We start from the raw sequence: 13,402 nt of genomic DNA, 5'->3' as shown, positions 1-13,402 counted from the left end.
AATAAAATTATGTAGGTTTCGAGTGTACAATTCTATGGTCCCTCATCTGTATGTTGTATTGTGTATTCACCATCCAAAGTCTAGTCTCCTTCCCTCACCATTTATCCTTAGTTTACCCTCTTCTACCTCCTTCCACTCCTCTTTCCCTCTGGTAACCATCATACTGTTGTCTGTATCTATGAGATTTTTTGAAAAAATCCCTTCACCTTTTTCACTCAGCCCCCACACCTCCCTCCCCTCTTAACAGCTGTCAGCCTGTTCTTTGTATCTATGAATCTTTTTCTATTTTGTTTGTTTATTTTGTTCATTAGATTCCACATATAAGTGAAATCATATGGTATTTGTTTTTCTCTGATTGGCTTATTTCACTTCGCATACGACCTCTAGGTCCATACTTGCTGTTGTGAAAGGTAGAATTTTCTTCTTTTTTACAGCTGAGTACTATTCCATTGTGTGAATGTAGCACAGCTTTTTTATCCACTTGTCTACTGATGGGCACTTAGAAATCTTTTGCCACCTCTTACCTGTGTTCTCGATTGTGGGTGAAGAGATAAGGGGCTTTGGAATAAAGGAACTGTTGCTGTGTTTGGATAACTAACTTCAGGAAAAACCTACCTTTACCTCAATCATCTACATTGCTCAAGTGACAGATTTTTTAACTCCTTTTCTGAGGGAGTAGAGAGAGAATGTCGCCTCCTCTTCAGCATGTCAGACCACTCTCTGTTTGAACATCAGTCTTAGATTAACAAGGAAATGGATTCAGAAACACACTTGAAAGCAACATGCATTGCTCTCCGTACATAGCTTACATTTTATGACCTGCTTAAAAGATGCAGGCAGCATAAATCTTGGGGAGGTTTGTCTTATTTACTTGTTTGTCTTTTCTGCAGATGGGATGCTTGCATCAGAGCCGGGCTAGCTTCAGATGTCTGCTCCAGGATATTTTAGCTGAACTGTATGAGTCCATTAAACAAATGTAAGAGTTTTTGGGAAAGAAGGGCTGTGTCTCAAACCAAATGTTTTACATGGAGAACATCTGGGGAATATTGGTATCTGTGTGTACAGTACATCAGAAAGCCGCTTGGCGGGGTTCAGCTGGGATGTTTCTGGCCTGTGGTTGCTGGATTTGACAGTTTTGTTGTAAGAGAATGGTTCTTATGAAGTGTTGCCATAAAGACAATGCTTGATCCAGGAAGGGGTGTCCTTGTTTCGCCGCACTCCCAAGTTGTTCTGATTAGCTCCCTGGCCAGGTCGCCCACAACATTTGAACAGTTCGAAATCTGAGTTCGTTTTCCCCAAGGCTTAAGCTCCAGTAAAAGGAAGCATCGCTACGCCAGGACTCAGAGTATTTCTTCTTTACCCCACGTTTCCGTTGATTTGATGAAATGTGGAAACAGCTGTGGTTCAGCGGAAGAAGCATTGGCTAAAAATCCAAGTACCTGGGTTGAAACTTGGGTGTTGACTTTATGACCTGTGGGGACTTGGGGAGTTCTTTTCCTCAGTTACTGTTTCCCTCTCCTGCCTGTCTCATGGGGTGGGGGAGTAAAATTAAGTGGGGTGCCCATGTGTACATAGGAGTTGGTCATTTACCCCATGGTATTGCACAAGTACAGGGGTTTGTGGTCTTACCCACAAGTACGGGAGCCGCGTGGAAGCGTGGACCAGAGGGGAATCCGGGATATCATCTGGGTACGTTGTCTGACTTCAGCAACTTGTAGACACTGGGCCAGGTTGGTACTAGTGGGTGGATGGGTGAGAAAGGAATCATCCTTATGAAAATTAAGACTTTTGCTATTTATCATGTTTGATTCAACTCAACTCAATAAACATTTATTGGATGTCTGCTATAGTACCAGACTCTTTCCTAGATATTGGGGATACAGGGGTGAACAAAGCAGTTAGGGCTGCTGTTCTGCATTCTCTGCTTGCTATGCCTGGTATTGACCATGGATGGCCTTCCCTTTTGTTAGTTTACATGTTGACTGGGTTTTAGGTAGAATGGATAATGACTAGTATATTAGTCTGCTTAGGCTGTCCTAGCAGAATAACACAGACTGAGTGGCTTACATAACAGAAAGTTATTTTTTTACAATTCTGGAGACTAGAGGTCCACTATCAAGGTGCCAGAAGGATTGGTTTCTGGTGAGGCCTCTCTCCATGGCTTGTAGACAGCCGCCTTCTTGCTATGTCCTCACATGTCCTTTCCTTGGTGTGCATATGCTCATGGTGACTTTTCCTGCTCTTAAAAGGACACCAACCCTTTTGGATCAGGACCCTACTCTATGACCTCATTTAACCTTAATTACCTTCCTAAAGGTCCTATCTCTAAGGATTAGGGTTTCAATAAATGTGGGTTTCAATAATTAGGGTTTCAATTCAGTCAATAACAACTGGTAAATATTTTATTGGTGTGAACTTTATTTGGGAGAAAATATGTCTATACTTCCTTCACCTTTCTGCAAGATGGGTCTAAGTGATCCTTACTAAACCTCCAGTCAGCATATCCTACAGGACCAGATTGGGAAAAGAAAGACAAGAACTAAGGAAGCCCCATGGAACTAGGTAGGAGAAAGTACTAGCAGATGTTCTCTTCTAAGATTGCTGGGATGAATGCCCCAGCTGCTTTCAGACCATTGAAAATTCAATTCTGGGGAAAGAGCATCTCCTTAGTCAAACTCTAGGATCATGGATCCACCCATTGGCATGACTTATCTTGACTGACAGTTTCTTTAAAACTGCATCCAATGGGGTAGGGCTGGTCCCCTGAGTAAAGCCAGGGAGTGTCTACTAGTAGAAGGGTGAATGGTTACTGGACAGGGAGGAGCCCCCGTGTCCACTGTCCTTTCCAGTTGGATTGTAAGCAACGTAAAGGGTAGGTCTGGGTCATATTTTACAGCATCTGGGTGAATGCCTTATTCAGAGTAGATTTCCCAAAATTGCTTGCTTGGAGAATTGACTCATTATTGCATCACTTTAGGAACACGCCTCCCAGACCGTGCTGTCTGATTCTGCCAACTGCATTGGCTGGCCTCTCAGAGAGCAGCAAGGAACACCAGTGGGTGTGCTTTTGAAGATGGAAGTGGTTTAAATTTTAGCTTAAAAAAAAAGACTTAGGGTGGGGATGAGGCCATGTGGCATTGGTGGGGCCTTCATCTCCAGAGACTCTGATGGAGCTCATTTTCACCAGGCACTGGCCATGTGCCAGGACGGTGCGGTGCTTTGTCAGTGGTTCAGAGGTTAAGAATATGGTCTTTGGGTGTTTTTTTTTCTTTTTTTTAGCAGGACCCAGCTTTCCTACTTACTAGTTGTGTGCCCCAGGGCACGTTACTTAACTCCCCCAGACTCAGTTTACATTCATTAAGAAAGCAGAAACAATGCTGTTTCTGTAAGAATTTAATGAATGAGAGGTTGAGGCATTCCACGGGATGGTGCCCAGTGCCTGGCCTATATGAAGGGCTTGACAGGTGGTTATTATGATTGATTTTAGCTATTGTTGTTTATTATGATTGATTTTAGCTATTGTTGTGAATTATCTCCCAGCCCGGCTCCATTTTAACGACCAGCAAGTTCAGGCTAAGTGATTTCAGGACAAGGACGGATTGGATTCAGTGTTTGAGCGATTAGTAAGTAAAAGAAGACTCAGTGACAGGTGCATGTGGAAGAAGATGTCCTGCCATGGTTTTATGGCTTTTTAAGGTCCTTTCCCCATCTTTATTTACATATAACTTATGTGAGCTTAAGGTGTACAAGGTGATGATTTATTATGTATATATGTGGCAAAATGATGATCACAATAAGGTTAGTTAATACCTCCATCCCCTCACATAACGTATTACTTTTCTAATTTGTATGTGTGTTGTGTGATAACATTTAAGATCTACTCTCTTAACACTTTCCAGTATATAATACAGTGTTGTTAACTATACTCACCATGCTGTATATTAGATCCCAGGAACTTATTCATCTTATAGCTGAAAGTTTGCACCCTTTGACCAACATCCCCCCATTATGCTCCGCCCCCCATCCCCAACAAGCTCCTGGCAACGACTCATCTACTCTGTATGTCTGTGAGTTTGGGCCTTTCATATTCCACATGTAAGTGAAATCATACAGTATCTGTCTTTTTCTGTCTGACTTCATTTAGCATGATATTAAGAGTCCTTTTTAAATAGTTGGGGTCCATTTCAGCAATAGCTTTTTGGCGTTTATTATACACCAGGCACCTGCTAGGCCCTGGAGTTGTACGGTCTCTGTGCCACTGAAACCCACCGGTAAGGGTGAGCGAGGTTGTGAAAAGCGACCTGCGTGAACTATATGGGATTTGTTGCCGGGGATGGATGTGGAGGAGACGGTCAGCTGAAGAAGTTAGTTATTGAGGACAGGGATCCTGGCAGAGATCCTGAAATGCCTTCCTGGAACTGAGCATGCTCCTTGGGGGTCGGGCTGTCATCGCCTGGGGGGCTGAGCTTTTGTAGCCGGAGGTGCTGCCATGACAAGCATCCTGGGCAGGTTTGCAGAGGTAATTAGCGGGCTGATAAGCATCCAGATGGATTTGGCAGTGGGACTGTGGAGCAGGAACCAGCCTGTTAACTCTCTGGGTGGATGGACAAGGAGAGCTTCCCTTGGAAGGCAAAAAGCTTCTTCTTGTGAGGGGATGATGAATGAGGGCCCCGGGGGACAGGCTGCAGCCGGGCTATTGTTCCTTCCCTGTCTGATATGTCTTTGCTCACTCTAATGGTCATAAATCAGTTTTTCGACTAAGAGGGAGTCTGTCGGGATAAAAATAACTTCTGAAGAATCTTCTTTCACTTAGCTATAAAATTACCCATGGTTAAAGTATAAAATAAAATTTAAAGCCATCCCCCCCCTTTTTTTGCATGTCTTATGTATTTTTTCATTGTAAGAAATTAAAAACTTCTTCTTTGTTTTGCTCACCTGAATGAGCTAAATTCAATGGACTCATTTCTTTTCCCTTTGGAAAACTAATTTCGTTTCTTAGGTCTTTTGTGTTCCTTGTTCATTGCTCCCAAGGTCAGTGATTCTGTAGCAGCCCGAGGTTAATATTTAAAAGCACTGTTTTCAGTGAATTAAGAAATAATGGGATGAAAACCTCCCAAGTATGCCTATCCATGTGTGATATCCAATCAGCCTTAAGAAACTGGAACAATGATTGGGCTGAATTGGACTGAAAACGGTGTCCCCGGAGTGTCTGAATTAGATGGAGCTGAAATAATGCATCGTGCTGCGAAACGGGTCATCACTGGCCAGCATCCTTAGGAGTGTTTGTCACTCCTTATCTCGGTGCATTAATAATGCAGCTCTTCTGGGGACTGCGCCGTGCAAGAGCCCGCCTCCCAGGTCCATGTCGAACCTTTCTGTGGCAGTTCCTGCACTGCTGCTGGCCGTGGCTGGGAACTTAGGACTCCTTGCCCAGAGTAATAATCCCGTACCGGAGTGAGACTCAGGACTCTTGCTGCAGTCCCAGTGCTGCTGTTCGCGTGGGAGCCTGTGCTTTAGCCTCGCTGGGGCTCATTTTCCTCATCTGTAAAATGAGGGGAGGGGAGGGGAGGGGAGGCGGCAGAGAGCATTCCAAGGTCCTTGCAACTCTGACGTCTGCGGATGATCATGGAGCTCATTGTGCCTCTACTATAGTGACTCCTGGCCTCTGCCCTCCATCATATGCACAAGCCGATTTGATTCCTGCATATACCGATTTGTGGGTACCGTTGGCCTCCTCATTGCAGACGAGGAAGCTGAGCCTGTGACATGCTTTCCTGAGGACCCCTCTGTGCAGGGGGGCCAAGTGGCTGCGCTTGATGACAAGGCACAGGCGCTGATGCCTGGTTTCTTAGCGTTTCTGGCTGGAGCTCTGCTGGGCTTGGAGGCCGATGTATAAAAGTTGCACGACTCTACGCTTATCCAAGCCGTGTTATAAACAGAGTCAGAGTGATCGGACGCTACCAGTTGAGGCTGTCCAACTTGTGAATAGCCTCAGCCCTCGAGCCCTGCCCGGCCTCTGCCTCCCCCGGGCAGTTGCAACCTGAAAGAAGAGCAGTGGCCCGTGAGAATTCGAGTGGCTGTTGCACTTGGCTTTTGCTGACGCGGGAGTTCATAAACAGCTGCTTGGCCACTGGAGTCCCAGCCACACAGCCTGCATTTTCAGGCCTTCTGTGACCCCAGTTGCTGGTGTAGCATCTCTTGTGCTGCTGGAGGCCTTTTCACACAGGCGGCCGTGGGGGTGTTTATTAGAGCAGAGCCCCGAGAGATGTCCAGGGGATCCTCGTAAGAGAAGGCTCCTCCCGGCAGCCAGCAGGCAGGACGTGAGGCTCCGGGGCTCACTTTCTCTCTCCTCCTCTGGACACATCCACTTTGACCAGGCGTGGGAGCCCCCGGTTGTATGCTGAGCATGAAGTCACCCCTCAGCAGCCAGCTTCCTGCCCTTACAGCGGCCACAGGCCCGCCTCCGGCGAGGACGAGAGGAAGCAGCCTTCCGTGTGCCAGGGTAAATTAATTGGGGTCACCGAGTTCCCCCCAGGAAGCAGCTTATTTGTAATTCCCCTCTCTATTGATGGGCAGCTCGTCAATTTTCACTAGTCACCTAATGTTGAGTATTTAAGGTACAGAATAATAAGGGCCATCCTGGCCACATTCACTCTGGTTTAAGATGGCATTTCTTAAACTTCAGAATGTAGCAGAATCACCAGGGATGTGCATAAAAAAATGCTGACAGGAGCTGTTCTTACCCTGAAAATTCAGTAGACCCGGATGGGCCATGGAATCTGCATTTTGACCATTTTGCATTTGTCCCCCCACCCTTTTGCAAATTGTTTCCTCTGAGAATCTAACTGTGCACTCGGAGCTGGTTTGTTGCTTGCTTTTGGCATTGCTACTGGTATTGACTTTCCCTTGGCCTTCTTTTCGCTGCTCGGTCAGCCATGGCCACTATCTTGTGTTTACAAACCCCAGTGCCGGCCATGCAGGGAGTGTAAATCCGCCCGAGATTGCTTAGTCATTAATTCGACTTTCCTGGTGGCATCACCACGTGCAATGATGACAGTCTCAGCCCAGTCTTTGAAGGGAGGGCGATGGAGATCAGGGACTGACTGTACATGTAGAAAAAATACCCCAGGCCTCTCTGAGGTGCTCCCAAGCAGGCCTTGGCACCGTCAAATAAAAATCTGATTTGCTGCTTAAGTTCTGGAAATAGAACACATTTTTCATAGCAGGAGAAAAATCAGTATCATCCCAGGAAACAGCATGCCTGATGGGGAGTTTTGGGAAATAGAGGATTGAGAACCGAGTTACAGAGGGTTATATTTTTAGAGCCTCCTACAAGATTAAAGGGCTGGTGGTGGCGAATGGCGGGATGCCATTCTTTGAAGGAGAAGCTCTTTTTCACACACGCCGTGCTCCCTGGCATCAGGGTGCCTCTCCTCAGAGCCTGTTGATACAACTCTTGGCTTCCAATCTGCTTCTGTCTGAGAAAACATCCATGTAACGACATGAATCAACAGGCCCGAGAGGAAGAGGCCTGTGGGACCCACGGCGGAGCTGGCTTGGGTCCCTGTGGGGCCGGTTGCATCACTGCAACTTGCTGGAGTGTGTTCCTGAGTTGGCCAGGCTGCTCACGAAGAGCTGGAGGTCATTTAATTAACACTTGGAGTGGGGGAAACGAGTTAAGTCGGCTCGAGTGAATTGCGCGTACTCCGCGGGAGCCGTCTTAACTCGGTTCATATAGATTTGCGGTGGAGTGCGGGAAACGTGTAAACTCGGGCCGATTGTAACTGCGTATTACCAAATATTTGTTTGTTTGCCGTTCACAAAGATACCTACCTGCGTATGCGAACCGTTTCATACCCATTGGGGTAATAGGTATCATAAAAATCCCTGATTTTGCGCGGGAAACCTAAATAATTGCCCGCGCCATCTTATATTTTGGCGGGAAATTCACCCGACACCGGAGTGTTAATTAGGGGCTTTGGCTGCAAGATGGTCTCCTGGGTGGCATCTCTGGGGTGATGGTTGACTTTCTGAGTGAAAGCCAATGAGTGATCCTGTGGAGGTTGGGACCCATGTAGCCTGGTGGAGCTCTGCCTTGCCGGAACTCTGACCGTCAACCAGACAGGAGCGGGAGCATGCACTGGCCTCCAGCTTGGCTGCCTGGAGGCCACTTGCATTGGGCCCCTGCTAAGAAAAGGTCCTTGAGCTGCCTCTGACTCAATGCCCTGCAGCTCCCTGAGGAAGGTGGAAGGTGGGAGGTGGAACGTGGAACGTGGGACATGGCTGGTGGAACGTGGCTGGGCGTGAGATCACGCCTTGTGAATGGCGGGGAAGCTGCCAGCTCCTGCTGCCAGATAACTGTAGCCTTGTTTTCACTAAGCGATGCTAATGCCGTGTTCATGGCGTGTGTCCTTCCTGCTCCTCACTCCCCAGTCCCATCTCTTAGCACCTGACATGGGACCCTGTAAAACTTCATCTGCTTGGAAGGGGCCCATCACACTGAGCTTGGGAGAATAGTATGAGAGGTTCTATCAGCTACCACATTTGCTGTCCATCCTGACTTATCCACAGCCTCAAGGATCAGCAGCCTCTGGGCTCAGTCTGCCTGGGTTGGAGTCGTAGCTCCGCTGTTTGCAAGCTGTATTGACTTTGGGCAATACTTATGTCCTCTAAGCCTCAGTTTCTTCCCCTCTAAAATGGTGTAGTAATGATGAAATGAGCTAAGGCCCACTGGCACATGGTCACATGTAATGTCAGTCACTGTTATTATGAAGAATGTTGTCACTGATTTTAAAATATTGGTCTGTCAGGGCCAAGGGCAGAGCGCTAAGATCTTGCTACGCAAAGTGGGTCCTTGCACCTGCATCACTGGCATCACAAGGGAGCTTGCCAGCGATGCAGACTCCCAGGCCCCCCTTAGACCTTTGGATTCAGAATCTGCATTTTAGTTAACGGTATGCCCGTGACCCCTGTAGGAGAGGCACTGTTCTAGAGCACTCCCTGCAGGCTGACATATGGCAGCGATTCTCTTGGCTACAGCCTCAAATACACACAACCTGCCCGGAACGTCCCCACTCCCCAAAGCAGGCTAGGAAGACAGCTGGCTGCCTGCTGTGTGCAGGCATGCAGGCTAGATATGAATTTTCACCTGCTCTTCCTGCAGTATAAATGTGGGGAGAAGCTGTGTGGGGGAAACGGGGAGAGGAGAGGTCTGTGGGCTCATCACCCCTAAAACACGGTCCAGGACGTTGTATCTGATGGGCTTCGTTTATAGTCACCGCGATTCAGTGAGCACCTACTGTGTCCAGGCACTTACATTATTTTTATTCCTTACAACAGCCTCAGGAGGTACAACTTGCTAACTCCATTTTACAGATCAGGAAAACTGAGGCCTGCAAGGTTCAGGCTTGCCTGCGGTCAGCCAGCCAGTACAAGCCTAAGCTTTCACCACACTTCTCTGCTTCCTCGTAGCCTTGCTGAAATCACCAGGCTCTCTTCATGTACAGCAGCCACAGTGGCAGGCCTCAGAGCAGGTGGTTTTGGGTGGTTATTCACAAAAAGGCAAACCAACCTCTGCAGAAGAGGAGACTGAGCCCGTTAACAAAGGATGGCAATTGGCTGGGCCCAGTGTGCCTCTTAAACAGGCAGACACCACAGGGCAGCATTGGCCGGTCCCTGGCCAGACCTGCGGCTGCAGACGGTTTAAACATTAAACGAGGGGGTGGCCTTCTTTAAAAGCAGACCGTTTTATAAGGCGCACGGTGCCGTCTAGACGAGGGGACATTTATGAAAGTTGCTGTGCTGCATGTTGGGCTCAGACACCTGACTTCCTGGCTGTAGTCATTTCGAAGGCGGAGTGAAATCTGACTCGTGCAAGAACAAATTGGATTTTTTTTTTCTTTTTGGAGGGTGTATGGTTTCAGACATTTGGTAATCTCTTCCTGCTGGCCCCTTTACTTATCTCAGTCTTTCTTTGTAGATGTGAGGATGGAGGAAAACTGGAAAGGGCCTTTTTTCTATAATGCTGGCCTTTCCGTGCATGTCTTCGGTAGCTTTTGGTCCTGAGGGAAATTATGTAATTATCTGTGCAATTTTTCCGTCTTGTCCCTGTCCCCCCTCCCCTCCACCGTGAGGGCCAGAGCAGAGTTGCGCTGGCTGCCTCTCGCGTGGTCTCAGCACTGTGCTTGGTACCTGGTTGGCGCTCAAAGGAATAAGTGGATAAACAAATCCAGGAAAGCTGAGCTGGATAGTGTGAGTCAGCTTTTTTATTCTAAGGAGGAAGAGTTTATTCCCTTGTTCACCTGGGTGGACAGCCACAAGAAGGAGATGGGGAAGACGGTCCTAGGTTCAAGTTGTTCATTTCCTGTTTGGTCTCAGACTCGGATGCCATGATGATCTTGAGGGCCCCGGCCCCTCTGAGCTTCCTGACATTTCAGATGAGGGTACAATTTAAAGACCCAGGAGAGAGAGGTTCCAGTCCTTTGTGTCCTTTGGGAACAAATGTGGTTTCCATTCCCAAGGCCTTCCCTCATGGCCTCATGAGGAATCAGGTGGAATTCAAGTTTGCTTGGTGGATGAAAGGAAGAAAGGCCCTATTTCTGGGACACACTTCTCTGGCGTAAACATGGTTGACATTATTGAACACCTACCCTGCCTGGACCTGGCACATTCTAAGCACCCGACGTGTAATCCTCACAGGGAGGAACCCATGAAGCTGGTACTGTTATTTCTGTACTTTACAGATGAGGAAACTAAAGCACAGAGAGGTTATGTAACCTGCCCAAAGTCACACAGCCAGCGAGGGATTTTAGCTAGGACTCAAAGCCATGTCACTAGCCATTATGCAATACTGCTTCACTGTGCACCTGGCTTGGTTTCTCCTTCAACCTCATGAGGCAGGCACTATATTCCATTGCAGAAGCTTCATTTACTAGTATAGATCTCCTCCTCCTCCTTTTTAAACAACTGTTTGAAAATGTGACAGTCATTCTTATCTCTCAGGGTCCTAACAGAAATAGGCCTTGAGCTGAAATTGGCCCACAGGCTGAATGAATATGCAGCAAACAATGAAGCAAGATAATTTCAGATAATGTGAAATGCCCCCAGAGAGATAACATGGGGAAAGGTGTAGAGGAGGCAGCCAGGTGGCCTTATCAACCAGTGGGGTCAGAGGGGGTCCTCCCTAGGGGGGTTGCGTGAAGCTGAAGCTGGAGTGATGAGAAGGATGAGATGATCTGAGGGGTATAAAGCGCTTAGCACAGTGTCTGTGCCAACTATCGTTATCGTTTTTGTGGTTTGCCATTAACTGTGACCTTGGGTAGTCATCTCACTGCTCTTGGGAGCTGAACTGAAAGCCTTCCCTCTGACCCTGGCAGTTGCACAGTTCTGAGTGACTTCTAGCATCTGTCTCCTCCTGACTTCCAGCATCCCTTTGAAATAGGGGATAGAATGACCCCTCTTTTACATTTTCAACAGAAGATTCATTGTGGGAAGAGGGAAGCTTTTGTGGAGGGACAGCCACCATGCTTATTGACGTTGTGGAACGAACCCTTTGCGCGACCTCAGTGCCGAGTGGGGTTTTATTAGCATGTGGGCACTCCCCTTGCACACTGGGCTGGAAGCACACCCCTGGCAAATTCGCTGCGGGACCCTCGCAGCCTCTGGCTCCTGTTTTGGGGGGGAGGGGATTGACAAGTGGGCTTATTTTCTTACCCCCAGAATGTCACTACCCTCCCCTGACCCTGGATGCTGAAAGAATGTATTCCTATTGTCAGTGGACAATAGGGCCTCCTCAAGGGCAAGTTCAGCCTGCTGCATGATCAAAGGGGTGGTTTCTCCCCTCCTCCCATCTTAGTTCATGGAGGAATGTAGCAGTGGGTCCAACAGCCACCCACATCCTCCAGGCCTGTGTGTGCTCACTGTCTGCTTCCTCTAAGAACCAGCTCTCAGGATCGCCGGCCCTGCTCAGATGAAATAAAGCCTTCCAGTCATATCCTTACATTTGACGTAAGCACACGGAGGCTTTTCTTGCTGCATGCTGAATGGGGCTGTCGTGAAGACCCGGGGCAGCTCTGAGCCGGGCACCCTTATGAAAAGGGGCCTTGTAGCCGGAAGCTTAATCTTGTCTGTGCAGCCGCCTTTTATCCGGCAGGGTGTCTCGTGTTCCCTGTCTGCTTCCTTCATTCCTTGATTGCCCCTGTAGGTAGGATGTCCAAGAAATCCCAAGTCATCTTCCCGTCGTGCCTGTCTTGGTGGTGTTTGGCAGTGTTACTGAATTTACCAGGTGACTGAAAAATACACAGGAGTACTTGGAGATACAGGAAAAACCCATTTATTTTCAGATGGTTTGCATGTACTAGTACAGTGACTTAGGGGGACTGTTTCTCTCCAAATCCTGAGCAAACCAATATGGAGGAAGCTCTCCCTTGATACCCTTTGGTTTCTTTGACCCCCAAATATGGATGGGACTTCCGGAACTTTAGCAGGCTTTGCAAAAAGCCCCCTGTGTTGGGATGGGGGCCTTGAGACCACACCTGAAGGCCTGGCCTGGTGCCAGCGCTGATAACCCCCTCCTGGGGTTGTGTATTGTTCATGGTTTATGGCCTCTGTAAAATGGGAGTACTTAGGTAAACAGGTCTTGCAAGACCAGATTGTGGAGAAAGGGGCAGTGCCTTAATTATAGGCTATCAAGAATGTACATTAGGTTACTGGCACCGATTCAGATTGCTGGCTGCCCCCAGATGTCTTATTTTCCCCATCAGCAGGAGTCTCCCTTCTTTTTCGCTCCAATTCCACTATCACTTCTCTTGTCTGAGCACTCACCACCTAATAGCATCAACCCTTGCCTCCCCTTCTCCCTCCTTCCCTCCCTCCCTTTCTCCTCTTCTTTCCTTTCTGTCTGTCTACCTGCCTACCTGCCCACACTAAGTGTTTTCTCAGGCCAGCCACGTGGCAGGCATGGTGTTGAGCATCAAGATAAAGCAGTGAGTAAGATCTCTACTAGTGGAGAGTCAATTAATGACATGAATACTGATTTAACTACAACGGGGCACGGTTCTGCAAAAGAGAAGTACAGAGAGCTGCTAGTCCATTTAACCGGTTTTGGGGAGATCAGTAAATAGCAAAAACAGTAATAAAAATAGCTTCCCAGCCCTAGCCAGTTTGGCTCAGTGGATAGAGCGTCGGCCTGTGGACTGAAAGGTCCCAGGTTCGATTCTGGTCAAGGGCATGTACCTTGGTTGCGGGCACATCCCCAGTAGGAGGTGTGCAGGAGGCAGCTGATCGATGTTTCTCTCTCATCAATGTTTCTAACTCTCTATCCCTCTCCCTTCCTCTCTGTAAAAAAATCAATAAAATATATTTTAAAAAAATAGCTTCCCAGTTCTTGTTGAGTTACTAGGAA

General features: G+C 47.8%; 1 protein-coding gene across 1 annotated transcript in view; it reads left to right on the top strand.

Moving 5' to 3' along the window:
* Nucleotides 1-13,402, top strand: part of NUAK1 (NUAK family kinase 1) — a 71,504-nt gene that overhangs the window by 18,695 nt on the left and 39,407 nt on the right. The gene's annotated exons all lie outside the window — the stretch shown is intronic.

Source organism: Myotis yumanensis, unplaced genomic scaffold (assembly GCF_028538775.1).
Source record: "Myotis yumanensis isolate MYYU_CA2020_CCGP unplaced genomic scaffold, mMyoYum1.0.hap1 SCAF_3, whole genome shotgun sequence".
In the NCBI taxonomy this organism is placed as follows: Eukaryota; Metazoa; Chordata; class Mammalia; order Chiroptera; family Vespertilionidae; genus Myotis; species Myotis yumanensis.
Note: the sequence above shows the minus strand (reverse complement) of the source record. Positions and strands in the feature narration are given on the sequence as shown.